This window comes from Lathyrus oleraceus, chromosome 3, assembly GCF_024323335.1.
Source record: "Lathyrus oleraceus cultivar Zhongwan6 chromosome 3, CAAS_Psat_ZW6_1.0, whole genome shotgun sequence".
NCBI lineage: Eukaryota > Viridiplantae > Streptophyta > Magnoliopsida > Fabales > Fabaceae > Lathyrus > Lathyrus oleraceus.
Window position 1 is genome coordinate 18132778 of NC_066581.1, and position 11887 is coordinate 18144664.

Consider the following 11887-nt stretch of genomic DNA (forward strand, 5'->3'; position numbering starts at 1 on the left):
CCATTAACAAGGATTCCCGCTGGTTATGATGCTAATGTCCATTGTGATTTTCATTCTGGTGCGCCAGGGCACCACATCGAGAATTGTCGGGCTTTTCACCATAAAGTCCAAGACTTGATCGATGCCAAGACGATTAACTTTGCTCCTACTCCAAATATGGTGAATAATCTTATGCCTCAGCATGGAGGGCCCAGAGTAAATAGTGTGGAAGATGGGGAAAATTTGAACTTGGTAGTCAATGTTAATGATGTTCAGACTTCGTTGATTGTAGTGAAGGAACGTCTGCTTAGAGGGGGAGTATTCCCGGGATGTGACGAGAATTGTTCAGATTGTGGTAATCATGAAAACGGCTGTGTGAAATTGAAAGAAGGTATCCAGGAATTGATGAATGAAGGTTGTTTACAGTTTGATTGAGTAGTGAAAGACCGTGAAGAGGTATCGACTGTTTCCATTTACTTTACACCGTCAGAAGGTCCTGTACATGCTCCAAGAACTATTAGTGCGCCTGTGATTATTGGTACTCATGTGACCGTAGCTGCGCCCGTGACCATATCTGCTCCGGTAACTGTTGGTGTTCCCGCGATTATTAATGCTCCAGTAACTATTAGTACTCCTACCACCGTTGCTACTTCTAGTGGAAGACTTTTTGAGAATAGTAGAGCAATTTCGTGGCAATATGACAATGCTTCTTGCAGAAATAGAAGACCTAAGAATCAGACCAGATCAGTAAATCAGACTCCAGTAACAGTTGGTTCGGCTGTGGGTAATGTGGGAGGACCCGAAGGATTTACGAGGAGTGGTCATTTGTTTGCACCACAGGTTCCGAAGGATAACAATGTTGAGGCTCTTGCTAGAACAAAAGGAAAACAAGTTGTGGTTGAAGAAGAACCAGTGCGAAAGGAAGTGACCGAGAATTCTTTTGAGAAGGACGTGGAGGAATTTATGAGAATTATCAAGAAGAGTGATTACAAGATCGTGGATCAGTTGAACCAGACATCGTCAAAAATCTCTATTCTCTCTCTGTTAATGTGTTCAGAGGCACATCGTAACGCCCTGTTGAAAATGTTGAATATGGCTTATGTGCCCCAAGAGATTTTTGTTAACCAGCTCGAAGGTGTTATTGCAAATGTTAACACGAGACATGGTTTGGGATTCACGGATCTAGACTTGACACCTGAGGGTCGCAATCACAATAGAGCTCTACATATCACGATGGAATGCAAAGGCGCGGTTTTGTCGCATATTTTGGTTGATACCGGTTCTTCTTTAAATGTGTTGCCCAAAAAGGCTCTGAGTAAGCTTGATGTCGAAGGGGTTGTTCTCATACCAAGTAATCTTGTTGTCCGTGCTTTTGATGGATCCAAGCGATCGGTTTTTGGTGAAGTCACGTTGCCTGTGAAGATCGGCCCGGAAGTGTTTAATATTGTCTTCTATGTGATGGATATTCAACCAGCATATAGTTGTCTGTTGGGGCGTCCCTGGATACATGGAGCCGGAGCAGTTTCTTCGACTCTCCACCAAAAGCTAAAATATGTGTGGGATGGTCAAGTTGTGACCGTGTGTGGCGAAGAGGACATCTTTGTGAGCCATTTATCCTCCTTCAAATATGTGGAGATGGATGGCGAAATTCATGAAACGCTATGTCAAGCTTTTGAGACTGTCAGTATTGAGAAGGTGGCTTTTGTTGAACAGAAGAAACCAGGTACCTCGATTGCGTCCTATAAACAAGCTCTAAAGGTCATTCATTCAGGTAACGCGGAAGGCTGGGGCAAGGTGATTGATGTGCCCGTAAAAGAAGACTTGTTTGGCATTGGTTATCAGCCTTTTCAATTATCAGAGCAGGGTGTCCAGAACCAGAAAGGGCTGTGTACTTTCACTAGTGCTGGATTGATGAATCACGGGGATGTCTTTGCAACAGGAAATGAAGACGGTGACAGTGATTGTGATATGGATAATTGGGTGCGCCCGTGTGCTCCAGGGGAGAAGATCAACAATTGGACTGTTGAAGAAATAGTACAAGTTACTCTTCAGACAGAGTAATTTTCTTCTGTTTTTCATTTTGCATGAAAGCCCTACGCTCTGCCCAAGGCGTAGTGGTTCATTGTAGGGTCACATCATGTTTTGAATTTTCAATGATTATCATCAATAAAGGACGTTTTGCAATCAAATTTGTGCTCACTGTCTTTCTGTTTTTACTTTCATTTTCAAAACAATAAAAATGGCAATGTTTTTTTGTTTTTTGTGAATTTCTTGAACTCTTTTCTAAAATAAAGCATGAAACATCATTCGTGCAGAATTGATCTTGCGGATTCCATAAAAAACAGTTCTGTTATGGCTCAGTATGACTTTGATAATCCCATTTACCAAGCCGAAGAGGAGAGTGAAGAAGATTGTGAACTCCCCAAAGAATTGGCCAGACTATTGAAACAGGAGGAAAGGGTCATTCAACCTCATCAGGAAGAGTTGGAAGTCATTAACCTTGGTACTGAGGACGCAAAGAAAGAGATCAAGATAGGGGCTGCTTTAGAGGAAAAGGTCAAGAGAGGGCTGATTAAAATGCTGCAAGAATATGTGGATGTATTCGCATGGTCGTATCAAGATATGCCTGGTTTGGATACAGATATTGTGGTGCACAGGCTACCTCTCAGAGAAGATTGTCCTTCGGTAAAGCAGAAGCTTCGCAGAACTAGTCCTAATATGGCTGTCAAGATCAAAGAGGAGGTTCATAAACAGTTGGATGCAGGTTTTCTAGCAGTTACCAATTATCCCCCTTGGGTGGCCAACATCGTACACGTGCCGAAGAAGGATGGTAAAGTCAGGATGTGTGTCGATTACCGAGATTTAAACAGAGCCAGTCTGAAAGATGACTTCCCATTACCTCACATTGATGTATTGGTCGATAACACTGCTCAGTCCTCGGTTTTCTCTTTCATGGATGGATTTTCTGGCTATAATCAGATCAAGATGGCGCCAGAAGACATGGAGAAGACGACATTCATTACACCTTGGGGCACGTTCTATTATAAGGTAATGCCATTTGGGTTGAAGAACGCCGATGCTACCTACCAAAGAGTTATGACGACTCTCTTTCAATGCATGATGCACAAAGAAATTGAAGTGTACGTGGATGATATGATTGCGAAGTCTCAGACAGAAGAGGAGCACTTGGTAAATTTGCAAAAGTTGTTCGAAAGATTGAGAAAGTTCAAATTGAGGCTGAACCCAAACAAGTGTACATTTGGAGTGAGATATGGAAAGCTGTTAGGTTTCATTGTCAGTGAGAAAGGGATTGAGGTTGATCCAGCGAAAGTAAAAGCTATTCAAGAAATGCCTGAACCAAGAACAGAAAAGCAGGTTCGCGGGTTTTTAGGGAGGTTGAACTACATTGCACGGTTCATATCTCACCTAACAGCTACGTGCGAACCGATATTTAAATTGCTAAGAAAAGATCAAGCAATCAGGTGGAACAATGATTGTCAAAAAGCTTTTGATAAGATAAAATAATATTTGCAGAAACCTCCAATTCTTATACCTCCAGTTCCTGGGAGGCCTCTGATAATGTACCTTTCAGTAACAGAGAATTCGATGGGGTGTGTATTGGGACAGCATGACGAGTCTGGTCGAAAAGAGCATGCAATATACTACCTTAGCAAAAAGTTTACCGACTGTGAAACAAGATATTCGTTGCTCGAGAAAACTTGTTGCGCTTTGGCATGGGCTGCTCGCCGACTAAGACAGTATATGTTGAACCATACTACCTTGTTGATTTCTAAGATGGACCCAGTGAAGTATATCTTTGAAAAGCCGGGTCTTACCAGACGAGTGGCTCGTTGGCAGATGGTTTTGACAGAGTATGATATCCAGTACACGTCGCAAAAGGCCATCAAGGGTAGTATTCTGTCTGACTACCTTGCCGAGCAACCAATTGATGACTATCAGCCGATGATGTTTGAATTCCCCGATGAAGATATCATGTACTTAAAAATGAAAGATTGTGAAGAGCCTCTTGTCGAGGAAGGACCGGATCCCGATGACAAGTGGACACTGATGTTTGATGAGGCAGTAAATGTGAATGGAAACGGTGTTGGGGCAGTACTCATTAATCCTAAAGGTGCACACATACCTTTTTCCGCCAGATTAACTTTTGAAGTAACCAACAACGAAGCTGAGTACGAGGCCTGTATCATGGGGATTGAGGCAGCCATCGATCAAAGGTCAAAACTATGGACATTTATGGAGATTCTGCTCTAGTGATTAACCAAGTCAATGGAGACTGGAATACTCATCAGCCGCATTTGATTCCTTATAGAGATTACACCAGAAGGATCCTGACTTTCTTCAAGACAATAAAGTTGTATCATGTACCCCGAGACGAAAATTAAATGGCTGACGCCTTAGCCACATTGTCTTCCATGATTAAAGTTCATTGGCAAAATCATGTGCCACACGTTGCTGTGAATCGACTCGAGAGGCCTGCGTATGTGTTTGCAGCCGAGTCTGTTATTGATGAGAAGCCGTGGTTTTATGATATTAAGAATTTCCTCAAAAGCCAAGAGTATCCTGAAGGAGCGTCAAAGAATGACAAGAAGACACTGAGAAGGCTAGCTGGAAGCTTTTACTTGAACAAGGATGATGTGTTGTACAAGAGGAACTTTGACGTGGTTCTGCTCAGATGCGTGGTTAGACACGAAGCAGACATGTTAATGCAGGAAGTACACGAGGGATCTTTTGGTACCCATGCTAGTGGTCATGCAATGGCCAAGAAGTTGTTAAGAGCTGGTTATTACTGGATAACCATGGAATCTGATTGTTTCAAATACGCTCGGAAGTGCCACAAATGTCAGATCTATGCAGATAAAGTGCATGTACCACCAAACCCTCTGAATATTATGAATTCTCCTTGGCCATTCGCGATGTGGGGCATCGATATGATTGGAAAGATCGAACCTACTGCTTCTAATGGACATCGCTTCATCCTAGTCGCGATTGATTACTTTACCAAGTGGGTGGAAGCAGCTTCCTATGCCAATGTTACCAGACAAGTGGTTGCTTGATTCATTAAGAAAGAAATTATCTGTCGTTATGGGGTTCTTGAGAGAATCATCATTGATAATGGTTCGAATCTCAATAACAAGATGATGAAAGAGCTTTGCAAAGACTTTAAGATCGAACACCACAATTCTTCTCCTTACAGAACAAAGATGAATGGTGTTGTAGAGGTGGCAAACAAGAACATTAAGAAGATTGTGCAAAAGATGGTTGTGACGTACAAGGATTGGCATGAGATGTTGCCTTTCGCTTTGCATGGGTATCGTACCTCAGTGCGTACGTCAACCGGGGCAACTCCATTTTCACTTGTGTATGGCATGGAGGCAGTCTTGCCAGTAGAAGTTGAAATCCCTTCTTTGAGGGTGATGATGGATGTAAAACTTGGCGAGGCTGAGTGGGTTCAAGCCAGGTTTGATGAGTTAAATTTAATTGAGGAAAAGCGATTAGCAGTTGTGCGCCATGGACAACTATATTAGAGAAGAATGAAGAAAGCCTTTGATCAGAAAGTGCATCCTCGAAGCTATCAGATAGGTGATATGGTTTTGAAGAGGATCCTTCCTCCCGATACAGATAACAGGGGCAAGTGGACTCCGAATTATGAAGGTCCATATGTTGTTAAAAAGATCTTTTCTGGTGGAGCCTTGTTGCTTACAACTATGGATGGTGAAGATTTTCCGTCCCCTGTGAATTCAGATGTAGTCAAAAAAAACTTCGCATAAACTGACCCGCTGGACAAAGAAAGAAAGTCCAGGAAAAAAAGAGCATCCCGACGAACCAAGAGAAAAAGAAAAGAAAAAGGTTCGGGCAAAAGTTAGGGATAAAGAATAAAAATAATATGTACACCCGGTAAGTCGAAAACCTGCAAAGGCGGCTTAGGCAAAAATGGGTATCCCGGTGGATTGAAAACCTGAAAAGGCGGTCCAGGCAAAAGAGGGATTAAAGCGAAGACTACATTCTGAGTTATTTGTACTTCATCACATTTCAGTGTGTACCATCTAGAAGGATATGATCGGTCCAATCACTCTTCTCAGAAAGCGAAGAATTTGGGGGAAAGTGAATATCTATGAGTCATAACAGAATTGGAAAATAGTGGAATGTCGTGTTCACATTGCCAATAGGATAGTTTATTTTCTCTTTTGGCGCAATTACCTCTTCCTAGGAATTGCTTCCTGATGTATTTGCCTTTATAGGCCATTTTCAATCAATAAAAGTCCTTATTCAGTCAAATTGCTCTCTTGTTTTTTATTTTTACTGTTTTGTTTGCAAAAAATGTCCGAATTTTTGATAAACATTGCATCTAAAAACATGAAGGCTAGACAATGACGTGCGGAAAGATAAAACATCTGAAAATCATTTTGAATGTTGAGTACACTTGAGTATATCTTGTCCATACGATCCCCTGGGGCATGTATGTCCTGCCGTTTTGCAGGTTACTATCTTTGATTGATGGCTAAAGCAGATGAGCCGAAGTTTGTTCGAAGGAAGACCCTGTCGTTTCAACACTGTCCAGTCGTGTAAGAAGTTGGGTCGTCTAAGTCGAGTTCGGAATTTGTTTCCCCAGCATGGTCGAGAGGTTGGTGTTTTCCCAACAAGTGACTCCCCAGTTGAGTTGGTTTCTCTACCGTTCCGAGAATGTTATCCTCAGCAGAATTGTTGTATGTCCCTACAGAGTTGGAAGATCGAATCAGAAATTGTGTGCTTCGTAAAGTGATCACTTGCTTTCCCAGCAGGAGTTTTTCTCCCTTTGCATCTTGCATGTAGTAATCATCATTTGCATTCGCATTCTCAAATCGCGTAGCATTTCCATTCAGTATGGAGCATTACGCCATGGAAAACTCAAACACATGCATACATGCATTAGACCAGATTGGATCATATCTCCGGAAGAGACGGATCATTTTTCAACATCAGTGTAGCACATTTGCAGCAGTTGCTCTTGGCAACATTCAGAATCGATAATCCCAGTGAGATTTATTTTCTCACCAGTCCGTGAAAGGAAAGTTTGATTCTCTTCCGATCTAGTCACCAGTAAGTGTCTGCCCTACTTTGACATATGTAAATATCATCCTTGCGATACCGGTAAGTGTCGTGTTGATCCCCGTAAATGTCTGTGCTTTTCTTTGATGTCGGTAAACATCATCTTTCGATGTTGGTAAACGTCGAATTCCAATCGTTGGCCATCAACAAATGGCATGTCTCTCACGGTGTCTACAAAAAATCGTTATGTCAACACCCGTGTGTGTCCTTTCCTTTTTTGGTGTCGGTAAACATCATTGATTCGATGTCAGTAAACATCAGCCGCTTGTTAACCATCGAAAAATGGTTTGGTCGTTTAAGATTCCCCAGCAGATTCGCTATCTGTAAATATCGAGTGTTTCATTTTCGCCATTGGTAAATGGTTTCGTTTCATAAGTGTATTCTTTCTTTGACATTGGTAAATGTCTGGTCTTGTTTCACTTATAAACATCCTTGTTTGATATCGGTAAACATCGAGTTCCTTCCCAGTCATCGGTAAATGTCTGATCTTGTTTCACTTATAAACATCCTTGTTCGATGTCGGTAAACATCGAGTTCCTTCCCAGTCATCGGTAAATGTCTGGTCTTGTTTCACTTATAAACATCCTTGTTCAATGTCGGTAAACATCGAGTTCCATCCCAGTCATCGGTAAATGTCTGGTCTTGTTTTACTTGCTCCTCCCCAGTGAAGCCGCCATCGGTAAATGGCCTCGCTTTCCTTGATACCGGTAAATATCAAATTTTATTTTGAAGCCGTCATCGGTAAATGGCCTTGCTTTCTCTCATATCGGTAAATATCAAATTTTGTTTTGAAGCCGCCATCGGTAAATGGCCTTGCTTTCCTTGATATCGGTAAATATCAAATTTGTTTTGAAGCCGCCATCGGTAAATGGCCTCGCTTTCCTCGCTTCGTCACCTACAGAGTGCAAATTCTCCGGTTCTTTTGGTATTCAATCCCTGTTTACCTTGAAAGTCTGATAGCCGCTGCTTTCATCCGTTCAGGTTCACAGTTGATTGAATAAGGGCAGCTGTAGCACCTCAAATTTGCCCTCCTCATTCATGCATTCATTTTTTAGGTCATTTAACATTTCATATTGCATTTCATCATGTCAATCAGAATTAGCTCCAAGAGGATGTCATCCAAGTCACTTTGTGGGTTCTATCTGAAGGATCAAGCTTAATGGGCTCAATACAGTTCAAAATTCAACTATGAAGCTAAAAGTCAACTGTTGGTCAACTGAAGGTGAAATGGCCAGGGAATGACTTGAGTTACTTCCAACATGTTCAAATAGGGTCTATTCATCATTCAAAGGAGCAAAAGTTTGTTCATGAGCTGTCATGCTCGCTAGGCGAGCAGAATGGGTCGCCTAGCGAGTCCTAAGAAAAGCCACCAGAATCACCTGCGCTCAGAGGAATTTCCTGAACTGTCATGCTCGCTAGGCGAAGCCCACGCGTTTAGGAAAAAAATAATAATAATAATAATAATAATAATAATAATAATAATAAAAAAAACAAAAAAAAAACAAAAACAAAAAAAAAACGAAAAAAGAAAAACAAAAAAACAAAAAAACAAAAAAACAAATATATATATATATATATATATATATATATATATATATATATATATATATATATATATATATATATATATATATATATATATATATATATATATATATATATATATATATATATAATATATATATATATATATATATATATATATATATATATATAACAGAAAAATCTTGGACTTCGACCTCTCTCATTTGAGCCCACAAAGCCACGAAAATCAGGTTATAAATTCTAAAAAAATTCAGTGGAAAAACCCTAGAGAGAGATTCTAACTAATTCAGAGCAACCTCCAGAGACTGAAGGGAACTCATCTTCAAAGAACAAATTCCCTCTCATATAAACCCTAAGATTGTTCTGCAAAGCCAACGGTGCAATTCAATTTCAATCGATCTCTCCAATCAGTAGGTATGTCATGTCTCGATGTGTGGATCCTTGCCCCTGACTTTGAGTTTTGATACCCTTTTGATGCATTTGTTTGACAAGGGGTTTAGGCCTCCTGTCCTTGGTTGCTTCTTGTGAGCTTTTTGTGAACTTTAATGGCATTATTCATGTGATTCTCTGTTTGGTGCAACTCTTAATTGCACTCCATCTTGTTTCTCTAACATGTTTGTTGAGTTTTTTTTGTGAGGGCTCACATGACTCTTGAAGAGATAGCTTGCTTGGTATTCCACTTTATTTGGGGGATACCGTTTGGAGATTTATTTTGATTGCTTTGCTGACTTGCTTTCTTTGATGGTGCTAGCTTGAGAGATCTCTGGGTTTCTTATTTCTTGAGTTGTTGTTACTTCGGATCTTTATCCATGTGGTAGATCTCTCGATCCCTTTTACATCTTTTCCCGTATTTTACCGCTTTCTTAGCTGGAAGACCTCAATAGGAGGCAATGTTTTTGTGTGTTCACTTTTGTGCCTAAAGACCTCCAAGAAGAGGCACCAGTGCTAAAGACCTCCATGAAGAGGCAATTGACGGATAAAAGGGATTAGTAGTCAATCCCCCATTATTCAGTGTGTCGTTATTTAAGATCACACTACGTGTCGATGCTTCAGAACAAAAGCCCAAGATCTTTCGTCCGATCAGTCAGTGGAGAGGGTTCCACCTTTCTGAATCCCCACTTTTTGTCATGAGCTCACCCTGTCCAGGGTTAAGAGCTATGAGGTCTTATCCTCATTACCCTTTTGATCTGCTCACCCTGACGTTCAATGTTAGTGGTTAAGAGCCCATTTGATTACCTTTCCATGGCTTGTTTATCGAGGTTGATATGACCCCTCTTGACTAAAGCCCTACCCACGTATGTTTGAGCCCCCTTGTTGGCGTGTTTATTTTATGCATGTTTGTTTTGTATGGTGTGATCGTCTCCCCATAGGATTGCTAGGCTTCGTATAGTCTCTCGTTTGTATGTCAATTAAGGTAGCATGGCTCCTTCGTCTAGGACTTCCTTTTTGCATGAGCATTCCTAAAACAAACAAACTCATTGATTTTTCTTCTCCTAAGAACACGTTAACTCCTTCTACTACAGGTGAGTAAGTCTCCAAAGGTCGAGCATCCGGTAGATTGTGTAGTAACGTCATTCATCACAAAAAACAAACAAAAATAGGTTAGCCGAGCTACGATGCTCTGATTCTCAATCCTTCTTGAGATACGTATGCAGCAGAGTAGGGCCTGTGCGAGCAATAACTCTTTATTTTCCCTACATTGATTTTCTCTCTTTTGCATCGCATATAGGACCTTTTATACACACACTTTAGACATAAATAGAAATCGTGGATCCTGTGGAGTACCACAGACGTGAAGGGGTGCGATAACCTTCCCTTCACGTAACCGGCCCCCTTACTCAGTTTTCTTTGGTTCGAGACTTTGTTTTATCTGTTCCCTCTTGGTTATGCAGTACTACCTTTCCCTCCTCTTGGGATAAGAGTACATAGGTGGCGACTCTACTCTTTTTCCTCGCCACCTCCTTTTCGCGTTTGTACTTGGATTCAGGAAATCCGGGGAGCGACACAACCCATATGGGAAAGTACTAATGTTGTGCTCCATGCTAGAGCATCGGGAAGGACATATGGTCATGGTCCTTGTATCTGTAAAAACAGATCTATATGTGTTAGTAGTATTCAGTGATATCAACTACTAACTTATTTTGTGTGCATGACTAAGTATGTGAATGATTGCATACTAATATATGTTAGTTAGTAGGATTGTATGCTACTAAATATGTGATATTAGATCCATGCTTAACTAAGTCTGTGAATGATTGCATGATTGTTTGTTTAGTTTGGAGCAAACTGAATTGTCTATTTATCTTGAAGAGTTATTTTTCCATAATTTAACAAATGGGGGATTGTTCTTCCTATTGGATTGGCCTTTTAGACTGGTCGCATTTTAGCAAAACAACAACTTGGAGAAGTGTTCAAGTATTCAAGATCGGTCTATCTTGCTAAAGTTGTATGAACCTGCAGAAAGGACACATGTTAGGCGCGACGCTCTAGCATGTTGGTACGACATTTGGGCCTTGTGCAACAGGCACCAGAGTGCTGCATTTTGGAGTATGTTATGCAGAAGATTTGTTAAAGGTTTTATTGCTATTGATTTAACAATATGATTAGGTGATTTGTTTGAAATTTGAATGAATTTTAATTCAGATTTAAATTTGAATTTAAATTAAAACAAATCATATCTTGTTGGAGGTATTCAAGGAGCAAATCAAATATCCAACCCATTCTGCATTAATTTTGGATGAATTCAAAGATATTATCCAAGGAGAAAATCCCAGAGTTACTTTGTTATATAAGGGGCTCAAACCTACAATGGAAAACAAGCACTCCCATTGAAGATCTTAGAGTGTTAGGTTTTATGTCGTGTATCCGCATTAATTCCCTAATAGAATTAGTGTAGGATGTTTATATACACCGCTATGTTTCATTAACTTGACATATAATGTTTGTCTAGTTGAGATGTAATAAACATTGTTATGTACACCTCTATGTTTCAGTAACTAGGCATATAAGGTTTGTCTAGTTGTGTTATAATATTCAACATTCTCTCATCTTGTGAAGATTGAACTTGATCACTGGAGTTTAGTTAAAATAAACCGTGTGTTTCTAAAGCCCGTCTCCAAGTTTCCAACCTCTTGCTTAAGTCCTACTTTGACTCTCGAAGAAGAACTATATCATCTGCAAAAAAATATGCATCTCGGTACTAGGTCTTGGATGTGTTTCGTGAGTACATCCAAAATTAAGGTAAAAAGGTAGGGCT